Source organism: Stegodyphus dumicola, chromosome 3 (genome assembly GCF_044657685.1).
Source record: "Stegodyphus dumicola isolate Sdum_Otavi_A_Nest chromosome 3, ASM4465768v1".
NCBI lineage: Eukaryota > Metazoa > Arthropoda > Arachnida > Araneae > Eresidae > Stegodyphus > Stegodyphus dumicola.
Genome location: NC_140770.1, coordinates 147,435,183 through 147,453,159, shown reverse-complemented (window position 1 = coordinate 147,453,159; position 17,977 = coordinate 147,435,183). Strand labels below are relative to the sequence as shown.

The 17,977-nt window shown below is 34.2% G+C and overlaps 1 protein-coding gene across 2 annotated transcripts in view; it reads right to left on the bottom strand.

Annotated features, from left to right (window-relative positions):
* LOC118194085 (PDF receptor-like) overlaps positions 1–17,977 on the bottom strand; it is a 583,685-nt gene that overhangs the window by 154,083 nt on the left and 411,625 nt on the right. The gene's annotated exons all lie outside the window — the stretch shown is intronic.

Here is a 17,977-nt window from a genome sequence, read left to right as displayed (position 1 = left end):
CCCTTTCAAATCGTCGAGTTTGTTTATCAAAAATTCGTTCAAGGCTTTAAAAAAATGGAATAGATAATAAAACTTATCCGAAATTCAAAATTCTGCTTTTTAGGTATTTGTTCCGGTGGAAGACTACGTTTTTCAAACCTGGATGTCTGTAGGCACCGTTATTTTTTTCGAAATACAAGAAATAGGCATACATTCATGCAGATTCTTCATCATTTAATTTTTTAAAATATAAGAAGGGCGATATGCGGTGGCAACAGTTTGAAAATATATTACAGTGATTAAATGCAAAATGCTGTTTCGTTTCGAGACTACTATCTATTTCTGTCTTACGTCCCTTTTGGGTTAATAAGCGATTTGTTATAGAAACCGCTCATTTTTTTAATCCTATTTTATTTGGCCATATTATTTAACAAAATGATAAAATACTATTTTAAAGCATATTTATATTCAACAATATATTTATAGATATAATTTAGTTAAAAGCACATTTTATCATTGCTAGTTTTGGCATGTCGATATTAAGACAATCCTTATGGTTTTTACAAACCTTTTTAAAAAAATAATGGCAACACGTCGATAGGTGCCGTACAAACAGGTACTTATTGCGGTAAGTACAGATATGCACTGGAAACAAGAAATCACAAACTAAGTTTCGCACAATTCCGGCTATGAGTATTATTCACGTTGTTCACGGAGGTTTAATGTGCCTCGAGCACGAATGTCTGGATTCATTTTTTATTTAACTTTGTTACATAATTTTGCAGAAATCTCGTAAAACATCACGTTATCATTACTTAAAAAATACACAGGGAAAGTCTTTGACCTGTGGAAAAAGTGTAGACTTAGATCTTTGTTTAATATAAAAATCTAAGAATGCTCAGACGAAAAAAATGATTGAATTTTGCTTTTTTAACACCGACCCCTTCCTTCCGAACTACTGACTTCTTTTGTGCTGGTTCAGAGATTTCCGGGTCTCCAGATATTTTAGTCCGAGTATCAAGAAAGCAGCAAAAATGTTTTTTAATATGGGGTCATGAAAAGACGGAATTTCAAATAGTATTGAAAATTCTTTTTGGTAAATAAACGTTAAGCACGCGAAAGAGATCAAAAGCATACATATTCTATTTTGAGGTATGAATCTCTGATTCATTATTTATTCTGCTCTTTCTTCGTATGGCGTTCTTTATTTTCACTGCTTTCAATTATCATTCTTTTTTTTTTTTTTTGGAATAAGCAGAAAAAGCTATGAAAAAAATCAGATTAAAAAGGAATCAAATGAAATATGAGAAATTTGCAACTAATATCAGCGTGGGTTGTTGATATACGGATATTCAGGCATTCTGTACGATTTTTACAAGCGTCGGTTAAAAGGTAGTAGCAAAGCATCGATAGTTGCTAAAAGAACTTTATTATCATAGGTACAAATAATTACAATCCCTAAATATAATCGCTTGCCCTATCTACCATCTTCTGTCAAATTACTGGATGGCATTGTATACCATTATCCCGCCTACTTTTGTTGATGCCCCCTAGCGACTGCCCAATAGCTCGGATAACATCCTTTCTACTCAACTGGAAGAAAACGTTTGGTTTGGCTTGGTTTATTTCATAACGGCAAAGCACTTGGTTTATTTAATAACGGCAAGGCCTATCTGCCTAAGGGAAGAGATGCCTGCGTGGAGAACTTTTTAACGAAAAACAGCCTGTCTATTCGTCGGGATTTGAACCCCGAAACGAACTACCAGCGTTCAGCGAGTTTACGGCCGCTGATCGACTGGAAGAAAAAAGGGCATTGTAAAATTTAAAATTACCTAAATCAGCAACCTTAATAAATCTTATGAATTACGAGGTCGATCGGCCGCTGGCCCCTCTTCTTCATGAGAAGAAGTAAACTTTTTTTTCTGGAAAATGGGAGGAGCAAAGACAGTATTTATATCGAAAGCAATGGGAGGAACAATGACAGTATTTATATCTGGAAGCAAGGAGAGGATCAATGACAGTATTTATATCGAAAAGCAATGGGAGGATCAATGACAGCATTTATATCGGAGAGCAATGGGAAGAGCAATGACAGTATTTATATCGAAAGCAATGGGAGGAGCAATGACAGTATTTATAACGGAAAACAATAAAAAGAGCAAAGCAAACATGAACATAGAACCATCTATCGAAAAAAATAATACTTTGTAAGGATCTTAAGTTTTACTAACGTTTATTTTATTTTAAATCTTTACTATCACTTCTTATTTTCTACTTCCGGCCAGAATTAAAAGCGTTAACTTATTTATGCAAAATTTGTCTGGCTAACGCCAAGTACTTAAGTTGTGGCTTTTTGCCAAGCGAGAGAGAGGAAGGAGTTAGTCGAAGCAGGCCGCTTGCCTTAGAAGTTTTACTCGGTTGCAGGTTGCCTTCCAGGCCAGAGGTTTAATCCTCGTGATAATTTTAAACGTATTGTAGTGTTAGCAGTTCTCTGTACTACATACGGCTTCCTGTTAATATACGGCCAATCTTCCTTGTTTATTATTCCAAAGTTAAGTTAGAGTTTAGTTAAATATTTTTATATTCTTACGTTCAGACCACAAGTAGTTGGTCTCTGTATTCCGAAGTACGGAAATTATTGTAAAGAGTGAAAAATAAAGGGTTTTGTATACCCTTCCTGTGTATCCTGTCTACTTCCCACATTTATTGAACATAGCTTTAGTAAGCTCCCTGTTCCGAGTTAGGGTGTTTGCATGTTCCCAAAGAAAGTAAGGCGGAACATTGAACCTGATAACTTAAGCTTGAAAAATTAAGATGTTAGAATTTTAAAAGCATTTGGAATAAATGTCATGATGTAGCGAAGATAAATGCTTTATGGATAATTTTCGCAGAACCGAATTCAAAATTGTGATTAAATTTAGATTTCGAAATCTGATGCGAAATTTTAACAAATATTTTGCGTAATCTTAGATAATCCCTGCAGTTGTTATGGATCACTCGCAGTGACTCTTTTGTTTTGGCGAAGAGATCATAATTTTAAGGATTTTTATGGGAACCGTATGGTTTGATTTCTAGTAAATCTCTCCGTCATCATCGTACGAATTCCGTGATAGCCTACGCATTGTGATACTGCACATTGTTATGGAGGATGATTGGATTTATCTCCTATATTATCCATTCAGAAAAAAAGCGTCCGCATTTGTTGATTAAATGGAGAGCTATCACGGATCTCTTGCGACCGTAGCAATGAGAGGTACTGAACCATACTTGTCCCATCCGACTGCATGTGCCAATGATTAGCGACTGCGACTGTGCCAATGATTAGCTAAAATAAAAGAACAACTACAAGGGATATACAATAATAACAGCGATGAGGTTATTCCTCTTGCTTTAGGGCGATTCCTGAGGATTACGAGGACAAAAGCGGACATGCTGGATACTGTACGAGGCGTTCCAATAACTTGATAATAGACATGGCAAGAGATTATATTCAAGGATATTAATGCTTATATCTATGGCACAAGTTTTTTTTTCCTTGGAACTACTGCTGTGTTGTCACTTCTTTTTATTCAACTTTTGTAGTAATGGAACTTTCTAAAGCTGGACATTGAAGAAGACAAATGGAAGCTATTAGACCAGCTGTAATTAATTACATTTATTAAAAACCAAAGGATCTGATTTCCCATTTAAAACGTGTCTTCTTAACTAACAGAAGCAAAGCACAGTAATTTGAAATTTAAAATTAAGTGAACTTCAATCTTAGATTAATGTTGGTTTTATAGGAAACATTTCATTTCTAGAAAGATAATTCAAATTTATCTGTTTGCATATCTGAACAGCTATTTAAGGAATTATAAGAACAGCCATTTCATTAAAAGAGAAAAATAATTAAAAGGAGAAAATTTCTCCAAGTTGATTAGAAGTAATTAATTTGCCATCATTTATGCGATATAATTATCGCTTTATGAGGTTAATTCAACGATTTTTAAGGTTATTATACGCTCCCTATTATTGAAAGAGGCAGATGGCATTTCAAATGTAAATGACTCAAAATAGGAACTTTTTGTTTGTCAAAATATTTTGCTGTATTTTTTAGATGTTTCCAGTTATAATAGTTTTTCGCGAGTCAGTTATAAAATTCACGAAATATCATATATTCAGTTCAGTCATAATCAGATTTTTCGTGGGCAGGAATTTTGGAAAATTCAAATGTAAACTCAACGGAAATCGACCCTGAGCCTTTCCAGCTGCTATATAGGCTGGCTGTAACATTATAATAACACACAGACCTATTATTCCTTACATTACAATGTTAAAGGGCAATGGAGGATACAAGGCAAGATGCAAATGGCCAAATCAAAGTGATGATGTATTGTCGTCGACCACATTTTAGTTCGTGCGCCAATGCGAGAAAATTATATTTTTTTCGCAAAAATTTAAGGGAATAAGCCTTGTAATTTTTAAAATTCTAATTTGAGATTTTAGGGGTTCTACGAGCTATGAACACATCACTACAAGAACATAGGGAAAAATATAATAAATGAGCTTTAGAAGTTGCTTTCAATAATTAAGTTTACTAATCAAGTTACTTAAGATTAAAATTGTCTTAAAAAGGTTCTGAAATTTGCCTTCTTTGACTTCTTAAAAATAAGAAAGAGAATTAGAGCTGTTCTGGGTAGAAAATAATTAGACTGAAATTAAATCCTATTTTTACGGATAAAAATTTTAAATAATTAAATAAGAGGTGTAAGTAACGATGATTTCACTGCGTGGATGTATGAGGTTGCCAAGTATTTATGTTTTATTTTCACTGAAAGAAATATATATATATACTGAAGTCTTTATTAAAATACTGACGTTATGATGGAAAATTTTTATCAACAAATATGTAAAATAAATAATACTTTTCAAAATTGCAACTAATCCTTTTGGATTACTTTCGGGAATAAAGGCTGAAACGCAATTCTAAAAAGGCTTAAAAAGGCTTTCACAAACAAAAGATTACGAATTCATTTCCAGCACTCTTTTTTTAAGATTTTTTAATCAAATCAAACACATATGAATTTATTTTCTTCCCAAGCAATCATTTGAAAAGGGGATTAATTGTATATTCAGTTTTTACCTACCATTTTACCAGTATCTGGATTATACGTTCGATGAAAAACAATCGAAACCAAGTTCTTTATCGCTTTTAAAAATTACACTATTGAATATTTGTTAGAAATTCTTTTCAGAAATTTGAACTCTAATGGTAATTAAGAATTTAATAAATCCCACACGACAAGCTCAAAACTTATTAATCACATTATTCACGAGACTTTTCGTTAAAAACACAGATCTTACATTTAAAAGAAGACAATTGTTTTGTTTTAATACTTCTATAATATCTCAGACATAAATGCTAAGTTCCTTTTATTTTTCCTTATAAGATGACATGTGATGCTGTAAGCATCAGAACGAATTCCACGAAAGGATGGATTCCAATTGTTAAACCGTTTGCTAAATTTTTCTTGCCAGTGTTACGTCGCATAATTTGATTCAAAATATGTAGACGGTATTTACTCACTTTTAGAATGATTTCGATTCAGAATTTAAAACAAAATGTTTTAGAATAAAAATTTCTAGCAACAGCTTATTATTTGAAATGAGAAATATCACCTTCAGCTCTTAAATTTATTCTTCTTTCAAAATGTCGCATTTAAACAATCTCGAGATTGAAGGATATAATTTTGTGCTTTCCGAAGAGAAATATTGCCATTCCATTATTCAAAAACTTTGGGAAATGCATGATATTAAATTTTAAAGTGCAAAATAAGCAAGATTATATTAATTGGAAAGTGAAAAAAAAAAGGAATAATTACTTCTACACGCAAAGAAGCTTCCAAACGAATACATGAAAAAGGTAGCTACTCTTTCTAACGTTTCTAAAGTTAAATCGTTGGTAACAAAAAAAAAAAAAAAAAAAAAAAAAATCCGCCGGCATAGAAATCAATTGCAAAGTCTTTAAATACATCTGTAGAAACAAAATATAAAATAATAAACCAATGTTTGCGACTTAAAAGTACTAAAAGCATTATATTCAACACCTTTTGCCGAGGCATGCGGCTGAACGCTTAAAAATTTTAGTAACCGAAGTGTAACGTAACAGGCTTCCTCGTGGTGCACCCTGGATAACGCAAAATCTGCTACAGCTTTGCCGCTCTCTCCTGTCTTCTTTTGATGATGACTTCAAAAAATAATACAGAATGTCCTTTTACGGGTTGAGAATTCTCTAACGGTGAAATTTCTCAAGAAAAATGAACAGAACTCCAGAGAAGCGGGTCTGAACCTTTTGACTAACGCGTACCATCTAAACAAAAATTGGAAACCTTTAGTACCACCACTACAAAGTACTACTACCATCACTACTCTTGAACAAAGCTCAGATCGCATAAACTTACGAGTGTTAGATAAAAACTCAATCAGGATATTGGGGATTTTAATTTTTGAATTTAATAGTTAAAAACACTTTGCTTCTTTGCGTACCATCTATTTTTCTCTTGCGTTCCACCAGTGGTAGGCGTACCATCGGTTGAGAACCCCTACTCTAGACTATCTTAGAGGCATATGTTTTTATGCTAGGCAAAGCAAACCTTGACTGTCGATTCGCAGCCACTCTTTTGTATATTGTCAGAATCCAAAAGTACGGTTCAGTCCCTTCTGAATATATAGTTATCAAAGATGAGACGTAGGACTTTGTTTAAGGCAATGGCACACTAAATGTCTTTCGAATGGATTCCAACCCACAGTGTAAATGTGGGCAACGAAAAGTCTTTAGCTAAGAAAAGGAACTTTGATAAGGCAACTCATTAATCGACCGCTTTCTTTCCATACGGCTCAATTGTTTAGTAACTTGACCCTTAAGAAAATCCTTAAACAGGATATGATTCAACGTGGCATGGATAAGAGATATAAGATTCTGAGCAAAGAGACAGCTTTCATTCCCAGTTTTTCAAGAAAGACAGCTATACATCTGTTTTAGATGTCTGAGCGGACATGATTGTTTGCGAGACCACCTTTACAGAACTGGAGTGGTGGATTCCACAAACTGTGCTTTCTGTGATTCCAGTCAGCCTATGTTTTTTTTGAACATTTAAATAAATATATTGCACTTTTTCGCTATGAGGACATAGTTAAAAAGTATCGGAGAGCTCATGAACTATGGCTTAAGTGGCTAATGTTTTGGCATTTGTAAAATAAAGAAATAAATAAAATTTAGAAACCTTTTATGAAAACTATTTTGAGGATAGTTGGAAATGCATAATACATTGTGACTCTTGATGAAGAATGGCTTTACCTAAATGACTTGGGGAAAACCCGGCCTATTTATTATCTAAAATGAACAGGAAAAAATATGCAAACCTGATTCCGTTAATCCAAGAAAAGTTTCAGGAAAAGCTTTGTGATTGTCATTGGATTCCTTTAGAATACGAAATTAAAAATGTAGTAGAAGAAAGTGTAGAAAAATGTAGTAGGAGGAGGGTAGAAAAATTGTTAAAATCAACCCGACATATTGTCAAGAGATTTTATCAAGCGGTTTATAGAAAAAAAATTAATTTCTTTATCCCAATGACTTTCAAAGAATTTTTTCTTCATTAAGAGAGACCAACATGTCATACTTCGGAAAGTACCACTGCATTCGTTGAAAAAATAAAGGCTGATACAGATGCTGCATATGTACTGTTACAAATCTGATAATCCTGTTCGGATAATCAAAAATTCGGAAAATTGAAGTAGTAGTAAAGTAAAAATTAATTTTTTTTAAATTAATTATTAATTAATTAATTTTCAATCGTTAATAAAATACTTTTATTCATCAATTCAAATTCAAATGCATATTTTAAAACTTATAGTGGATGTCACTGGATGTTAATAAATTTTTTTCTAATTTTTAATTAAAAAATTCTTTTTTGTATTTAAAACTTTTTTTTTTTTGCATTTTTAAAATTTTTCTTTGTTGACCTAAGTAGGAATTGACTTTAATTTTTTTTTATATTGTTTAATTTACAAGAATGTTTTAAATGTCCAGCTTGAACAAACCGAAACGAAACATATTAATCATTGAAATGTATACGAACACGCGTACGAACGTATCGATAATGCAGAGCTCTAAATAGGATGTGATCTCACAAATGGCTGACGGACAAGATCGTTGAATACTGGTTTTTCGACCCGCATTCGATCGCAAATGAACGGGAGGGTAACATGGGAATTTTTCATGGTTTTTACATACGTAATATAAACATGAGCCAACTTATAAAAAACATTTATTTTCTTATAGGCAGAAGGCTGCTTTCTGCTTAGATATATCTAAATATATGTCATTAAACGATTTATCGTTGATTCTTGTTGTACCCATTCAGATGCTACTACATTTTTCCAACGATTTCTTTCAATTGATTGCCGATCGGGTTAACAAAGACATCGGTTGATAGAGGCCCGGTTAATTCTACTAAACTTTAAAATTCTCGCTCCTTTCAGCACATATTAAGTGAACACAAAAAAGCTGTAACTTTTGCAGATGCAACAGTCAGCGATAACGGTTTCCTAATTAAAATCATAATTAGGTATCAAGTCGGAAGATACATTTATCCAGCGATTTCGTGAGCTCTTTGTTGAATTAAACCAGGAACAGTCCGTAATGTTCTGGCATCATTCCATTGTAAATCCAGAAAGGTTAAAGTTTACCTCAGGAGCTGATTAATAGAGAAAAGGATGTTCCATTAATTGCCAATTAATGGGAAGAAGATCTGCTGATTTCGGAAACTCATGATGAACGGCGGGACTGTAATTTAAGACCCATTACTTTTAACACCAGGATTTTGCATTCATCGGAAGATTAGCTTAGGATGAAAAGGGAATGAAACGATATATTGACTTATTTCGAAGCATGATTGCATATTGCGTACTCAGAATGGCTCCAAAACATCCTTGCAATTTTTCATGCAGATATGTTAAACTGGTTGTGTTGATATTCACTTCGCATTTCATAAATGGGCATGGAAAGAGTGAATAATTGATTCCGAACTTATATGCAAATTTCATTATAACTAACACTGACCCATAAATTCCAAACCCAAGTAGGTGAGTAAAAAATTGTATTTTCCCTAAGAAAATATTACTTTATCATTATTGTGTTGTGACTTATCTCACTTGTCTGACAGTAATATCAGAACAGGACCAAAAATTCAGCGCGGCAAGGAGTGCAAGATAGCGTCTATCGTTGACAACAGACTTGAGCACCATGGAGGTGACATTATGACTTTGCTCCGTTCAGCCCCTAATTTTCACTGAAAGCACTTCGGGAAGACGGGTAGGAGGGTTTCCCATCCTTCTTCCCCATTTTTCCTGTCGGCTCGCCGAATATTTAGAGTGCCACCATGCCGCACAGACACTATACATTTACAAACATCCATGCTTCCTCTGATATTCAAATCGGTGCCCTTTGGTACGGCAGTCAACACTGCTAACCAACATCCTGATTGGGCGGCATTGTTATTATTATTATTATTGCTTTAGCTTAGCGTGTAACAGTCTTAGAAGATATCGAGAAATTTGCAAAGGAATTTTCCCTTTTCTTACTGCATGCCTTCACAATGTATTTGGAAGCGCATCCAGGTAGCCATCGGGAGATACGGAGTTCGAATCCCAGCGAGGACACTGTTTGACCTTTTCACGTTTCTTACCTTCAAAAATTCTAGTAACTCTGAAAATGATGTCCGAACTATCAACTGTGAACTATGGGCTGCTCTGTTCCGCGTGACTAATGGTCCGCACTACAGATCCGACCCTCCCTCAGGACCAGGCGCGGAGGTTCAACCTCCGCCCTGGCCCCTACCTGGAATTCACCAGGTAGCACTGGTCGTTAATTTGCTACCTGCCAGTCGCATGGGCGAGCCCGTCGCAGTGGGACATTACCCAGCGAACCGGGGGACACCACTACCCCAGCTACTAGAGCCATACTGCTCAGGACATGCCAGACCCCGAGGCCGGCCAATAAGTGACCTTTCCCGGGGCCTTCAGAACCACCAAGTTCATAAATTTTATACCCTCGTGGCCGAGACTGCCTAGGTAGTAGATCCTAGCCAGTAGCTTCGCAGATTTCTCTACGTCGACTCCCGGGGGTCGATGGTGTCCAAACTACCGTCACCAACAGGATATGCCGATTGGGTCTCTTCCTTCCCATTCGCGCTTTAAATTTGGGGGGCGAGGAGAATGTAACGTTTCTCTTTCTTTACCACGTCACTTTGTAGTCTAACTGGAAAAACTTCCGGCTGATAGTCGGTAGGCCCGGAATGCGAATTCCAGCGATGGCATACCTGATTTCATGTTTCATGCTCCGAAATGAACTATGTAGAACCTATTGATTTTACAAAGTTGTGAGCCTTTCATTTTGAAATATCTCGAGATGGTCCCTGATTTTAATTCTTACAGAAGCAATTCATCGAAACTTGGAAGTGATCACGAAATGGGGAATAAAAGTAAATATTTGTTTAAAAAGTAGGTACAGAGAAATAAAAAAGAAAGGGAGCAAAGTTTTCACAGCGGAAAAACACTGTAATCTTTGACAGCCGCTAAAGGAAACATTTAACTCTTCCTATGTTGCCACTCCCGAGCAAAAGAATATCTCAAATTTATTTTAAAATGACATAATGTTTCAGCATTTTTTTTATAATTTCTTTAAAAATTTCTTTATATATATATACTTATAATTGTTTATATATATATATTGTATATTCATCATTGTAATGTTATAATTAATTAAACTGCAGTTTTTTCTTTTTTTTAAACGCGTTTCTAAAGCAGTCCCTTTTTAAATAATGCATTTTGTTCGGCATCAGTGGAAAGTTCAGTGGAAAGAAAACAGAGCTGAGTAATGTTTCCAGCAGAATCTATATATTCTCAAAAATATATCTTTTCACTTCTACTTTTTCCGACATTTCTAACGGCACATCCAAAAAATTCGGTTGAATGATAAAGAAAGGCGTCCCCTACGTTGGTTATATTCATCTTACTAAAAGTATTTTATGCTTTCGAAAGAAAATATTTCAGTAAAACTTTTTGAAGAAGATTTTGTGATGTATGATTTATTTAAAAGTCTAAGTTGACAAGACTCTATTAGGAATTTAAGGCAACCTTTGCACTTTTTTTTCCCAACACATAACAATATTTTATTTATATTTTATACCGATGTTTAATCTTTTTTCCTTTAAAGCAAGTGTGCAAGCAGAAATATTATAGGCAAATTCAACGGTAAAAATCTAAATGTTGTGAATCAGAACAGCATACTCACCCAAAAGAAAAAAACAACCCTTGCCTGTATAAGAAAATGGGCTGTAAATAGAAAAAGAATAATATGAAGAAAACTAAATAAAATGAAAGGTATCTGAAAATACTTCTAACGATTTATTTGCTATGTAATGTGACGATGGCAATCTTTTAGGAGAAAATTTCTCATCATTACACTGAAGAAACGTTACTTAACTCACTCTTCTAAACAATTAAAATATAAGGCTTATTGGGTTCCTGAACTTTAAGCAGAAATTAAAAAAAATCATGAACGTCTTTTATAGCGCAGAAGTACTTGACTCATGGGCAAATCAAGAGATTACATCTTCGAATATTTGTGAAAGCAAATATTTATAATAGCAACCAATTAAAGCCCCTCGACAGCCAAGATTTGTTATAAATGTACTAGATGACTGACATATGTTCCTCGAACGGAATGGACTAGTTTAGACGCATTCAGCTCCGTAAATTTGAGGAGAAATGAGCAAAACGTAGTTAATGACTTTGGTACATCTAAAAAGTTGTATATTCGATTTACAGAAAGAAACCAATATTAATAGACATATGTTTAGTCGAATTCTGATGTTTAGCATGAAATCGAGATTAATATGCATGTTTTAGGAAACAGAGAAGGAAAACAACATTTAAGTTTTCATGAATATTATGAAAGACAAAAATTGCTCCAATAAAAACTCAGATATTCCAGACAGTTTACCCTTAATAAAAGCGAATATTATGTTATCATGCAATCGATGAGAATATGGAAATGTGACTTTCGGAATGCACAAGTTTCAGTTTTGAATACAAGTGGGTTCCAAATCTACACTCATGTGCATAATGCGAAGAACTTGCACATTATGTCGAATTTCTGAAGAGTTTAATAAAGTTTGGTATGAATACACATTTTTGACAGGGAAAGAAATTTAGGATTCAAAAGTATTCAAAGTTATGTAAAAAAAAATATCAGGAAAGCTGATACCGCTGGGATCTCCAAAATCCACTCTGTGATATCGAACTAAAAATCAATCTAATATGGGGTATGGGTTCCTCTCACAACCAAAAGCTCGCGCAGTTGACATACTAGACAGGAAGCAGTAGAGGAGTCCCTGTGGCAGTAGAACCCACTCCTGTAGCAAGGCAGCTTGGTTCTCGGAGGGGGGATGGCGACATGATATTTCCTCCCCAACAGCGTCCTGACGTTCTCTATAGCGTTAAGATTTGGTAGTCTGTCTCGCCAATTCATGCAGCGAATACCTTTACTTTCCAAGTTAACGTCGACCAGCTGCATCCTATTTAAATCAGCGTTATCGTCCATTTACAGGAATTCAGGACCAATTACTCCTCTGGAAAGTCTCTGGTCTCCTCTCTATACCTCATAACAGTCACAGAACCTTCTAGACTCTCTCCAGATATAGGTTCACCGAGAATCAGTTTCCATGCTGAAGCACGATCATCTATAAAAAATGTACGGAGATCCACTGAAGTCTAGCCACTCTCTTGTGTGCTATAGTGATCGGGACACACGCAGCAGGTCTTCTGGCATATAGCCCTATCTCATGAAGTCTTTGGGCAACTGTAGACAGTGAAACTCTGGTTCCAGCAGCAACATACAGTTCATGTGAGAACTGCGAAACTGTAGCAGTCCTGTTTCGCCACGCCGAAAGTGCCAAATAACGATCCTCATTCGTCGTTGTGGATCTTGATCAACCTTGCCCAGGTCTTCTCGATATGGATCCAGCGTCCTGAAACTGTTTCCACAAATTTTAGACGACAAAGGGCGTTCGTTACCTGAGCCCCGTAACGACCTGCACTTGTGATTGTCCTACCTCCAATCTACTAATGATTCTCCATCTCCCTCCGTCATCCGTACATTGGGGGCTATCCAGTTTACCTGATACTGTACGAAATTTATCTAACTTTTGCGAGAAACATGGCGAATGTCGTAAAGAAGCTTGGGCACACAAATCGCCCGTAAACTTCCCGTGCTTTCATATTCCCCCCACATTCACATCTCCTAATGAATTTCAATTTACGTTTTTTATATTTTGTCCTCCGGAGTTTGCTAATTATTCACATAATAAATAAATTGTTAAACTAAGACATTGCATCAAAAAGTTGTATTTCGTTATTTGTAGAAAATGAATTTTTTATAAAACCTGACGTTGCCAAAACATGAGTATTTTTGTCACGTAAAACACTTTTGTAAATGAAAGTATATGACTATGACCAACGACTGCGAAAATGAAGGCCAGATATCCATATACACAATTTGAACATTCTAAGGCTAATCGTTGTTCAGCTTCGCGGGATACACACATAAGTACATCCATTTGAAACCTATTTTACAATCCGTTTCGGAAAAAAGAGTGCTTTATTCTGTTTATATGACCGCAAAATATCGTCCAAATGGATTCCAGAACGGTCAAAATGGATTTTCCATTGAACTACGATACGCAAAATTTTACGTGATTACAACGCATTCTTTCCTTCATAAAAGGACGTAAAATCGTGTTTCTGGCATTGTTCTATGTGCAGTATATACACCGTGTGTACAAGTCTTTACTCGGCCTTTAGTTTCGCAAGTTTTGGTCATAAACATACAAAATATAAGTGACGCAAATATTCCTGTTTTGGAGTTTTTTAATTTAGGGGAAAAATTTGATAATATAGAAATTACAAAATTTGTCTTTTAATACGGCTCCTCGGTCTCTAAATTATAGTTAAACAAATTTTATGCTCATAATAATAATAATAATAATAACAGTAAGAAAAAAATCTGAAAGGTTTCAGATTTAAATTACGTCCAAAGGGTTTTTTTTAACATTTGTGTTACCTTTATTTATTAAATATCATGTTCTTTGCACTTAAACTATAAAATTCAGTTCAGGAGCAATGTCGCAAAATAATTTTAAAATGAGGATATCTTAGAATTTCCGATACACAGTTCCGCGCCCGCTGGAGATAAAAAGGTTTATTTTCCCCGCCGTAGAGTGTTGCCATTGCTCGCTTTTAAATCGTTGAGTTTGTTACTTAAATATTTGTTAAAGTTTTACAAAATATGAAATCGATCATAAAACAAATTCCAAATTTCAAATTTGGTCTTCCACATTTCCATATTCGTAGGAAGATTACGTCATTCAAAATTGGATGGCTCTAGGTACCGTTGTTTTATCACAATGCGAGAAATAGACATACATTTACGCAGATTTTTCATTATTTAATTTCTTCAAATATAATGCAGGACACTAAATTTGGTGGCAACAGTTTGAAAAGTGAAATGGGCATTTATAGTGATTCAACGCAAAATCGCAAAACGAAAACAATAGTCCTTCAGGGACAAAGCCCCTTTGGACTAATAAATCATGTGATCTGCATCCTGGTAGCATCCGAAGAAAGTAAAGGCAAAAAAATAATAAGATAACTGGTTAATAAATATAAAACCGTACAAGGAAAATGCAAAAACTCGTCTAGAACAACTCGGACTTCGATTGAGAGTATGAGTTTGAGTTAACCTGGCAGTTAAACTCTACACAGTATACTTTCATAGGAAGGGTTTAGGGAAAAAATGATAACAAAAGTTACGCAGAGTTTTAGGTTTTTTCCTGGAAAAAGCTTAAAAATCTACGTACATTTTATTCTTCTTTACTTTAGTTTCTTGTTTTGAGAGCCATGCTGACAATTTTTCAGATTATATTAGAACAGCTACTCCACGAAACTACGATAATATTAAACTGAAACTCAAAATTGTCGATGTATATCGTCTAACAGCTTGTATATATATTCAGTGCCCGGACATTCTTTCTCTTTTTTTGCCACTTCTCCTTCCCCGCATTTCTTTCGGTCTTCATTAAGTCACTGAATTCAGAATGTCTTAGTTTGATAAAATCTCACAGCCTCCATTTTTTTTTTCAGTGAAGTCATTGTTCCATATTTTCTTTATCTGAAGTTTGAAAATCTAGTACTCCAGAATCAACTCCAACAAAACACGACGCTGCTATCTCTTCATCAGCAGAATTTTCTTCCTATGCAGCATCACCAAGAAGGAGGAATTCTTGCTTTCGACGAAGTAAGTTTTAATTTTGTTCCAAGACATAACGGTGAGATGTATGATATTAAAACCTGCGAGTTTCTCTCCAAACTCGCAAGGTTTTCGTTTCCTTCCACGCGTCAGTCTCTTAAAAGCTGCCCGACCGAAATAGTGGTTAGCGACACTGAACGCTGTACCGAAGAGCTCGGGTTCGAATCCCGGAGAAGGGTGGATGTTTGTAAAGGTGTAGTGTTTGTGCGGTAGTCCTCTGTATGGTGTTCAAGGCTCTTTCTAATGAGAGGTGCATTTGACTCCTTATACCACAATGAATGTCGTGGGCTTGTGCTGACCTTTGTCAGACGAGAAATGAGACTAGTAACAACAACAAGTCTCTTAACCTTTTATTTCGGAAGATTGGAAATACTTAGGTTTTCAAAGCAATTGTTAAAATCTTCAATGTTTATACTGTAATTTCTAATTTGTTATTTCCATCGACATAGCATTCGATATAGAATGATTTGAAACCAACTAAGTTTATCTTAAAATTAAAGAGCGATTGAAACGACACTGCCTTAGGAAACAGGCCTGAAAAAAATATCAAGGCGAGCTACTAAAATACTGTTTTAAATATCTGTAAATGTTTCAATTCATTTTAACTGCATTGCTGTTTTTGTACTGTTGTAATATTATGCATCGCTTTATTTAGTTATTTATTGTTTAAATGGAATATATAACGATACATTTTGTATATAAATGCTTATTTCCTACACTGAATGGTAAATCTTTCAATTCTAAGCCCAAACATAATTAAATAGTAAAACACAAGCAGAGAACTAGACAATACAGATATGTTCATGATTGGCCTTAGCGACAAATGTTCCCAATAAGTTGACGATATTTCGTAATTAACTTAGCTACTTTCTGGAAGATTCGAGAAAAAAAGTTTTTGAAGTTATACGGCCGATTTTTATCGAACTTTCCAGAAGCTGGTGCTACACCAAACCCGTGCCTGTGTTGCATTATATAAATACAGCCCCAGGAGCTAGGAAGAATGTTGCTAATCAATTGCGAAATTTAGCGGCTCAAAGTGAGTTAGCCTTAAAAAGTTCTCCATGTTGGCATCCCTTCCCAGATAGCCCTCGCGCGCTTGGCCATAATTAAACAAAGCAAACCAAAGAGAGTTAGCCGAGTTACGATTTATTTTACTCCTTAGGTGATTTGGGGAACTGACCGTATTTTTCGCGCGCTGAGAAGGAGTTGCTTATATTCACGTTCTTTCGTAGAGCTCTTTTCAGCTTTTTATTGTGCTGCATATCGTAAGTTGCTTTGATAATAAATTGTCAATTTCTTCTTGCTTATTTGACATGATTATTTATAGTACATCAACAAACCTCTGGCTCTCAGCAATGCAGGATTAGGATTTACTGCAATGCAGAATTAGGATAGTAGGATTTACTGAAAAAGGAATTGTACACATTTTCTGTAAAAGGAAAAATGTACAACTCGAAAATGTTTTTTGATTGATAGCAAAAAAACACTTACATTACACACCATAAGAGAGGAATAACTGTATATTAAAATAAAAAGACAAAATGCAACTTAAAAATTTCTTTATGGTGCAGTACGTAACATTTAATTCTAGTACCATGAAAAAATTTTTTATTTAAATTTCACAATAGATTACCGATAATTCGGGATAATATAGGAACTATATCAACGATTAATGTAAAATTACAGTTAATCCGAAATCAATTAAAAATCACACAGGAAATATGAATAAGCTTTGCTATAAATAAGAGAGAAAATGGTATTCATAATTTACCTGTAGTTTATGAATATGGATTTGGAGAATAATTTCACATGGTTTCGTAAATATCACTTAATACAAGTGATTAATACATTTAATAAATGATATTCGTAAATATCATTTAATACAATCAGCATTTAATACAAGAAATTAATTAAAATTTTAGAATAACAATAAGAATATTTTACATTAAATTAAAAAAATTACAATTTAAAAAAAATGGAAATGTTTTACAACAATTAATTTATATCTATTTATTTCTATAGCTATTTATTATAATTAATTTAATTTTTGCGGAAGTAATTAATTTATTTTACAAATGTTTACATAAAACTTACAATTGACAAAATAGTTATAAAAATGTTTACAATAATTAATTTATTTTTAAGATTATAAATTGTATTATTATTTACTTTTATTAAATTTAAGCTATTTTTATTACAATAACTATTTTTAAGCTGTATATTTCATTTACTTGTACGATTTAGCGTATGATTGACAGTATTTTATACATAGCGCAAATTTTATACAATTAAATTATATACTGTTGTGGATCAAAACTCCCGAATATTATGACATCGTCTGATATTACTGTTAATATTCCACGCAATTTCTTCTCTTTTTCTTGCATTTTTCGTAGAATGTCTGCTTTATTCTGACAGCAATTTTTCTACCGTTTCGCAATAAACATACGTAACATTTTATTAAAGGAGACCTGGTTAACCCACAATTCCGTGAATCCGCCTTCGGTTAATCTGGTATTCACTGCACTTATTAGAATTAAATTGTTGTAGAAAAAAGCTTATTTTATCATTATTCAGAATGAAATAAGTAAT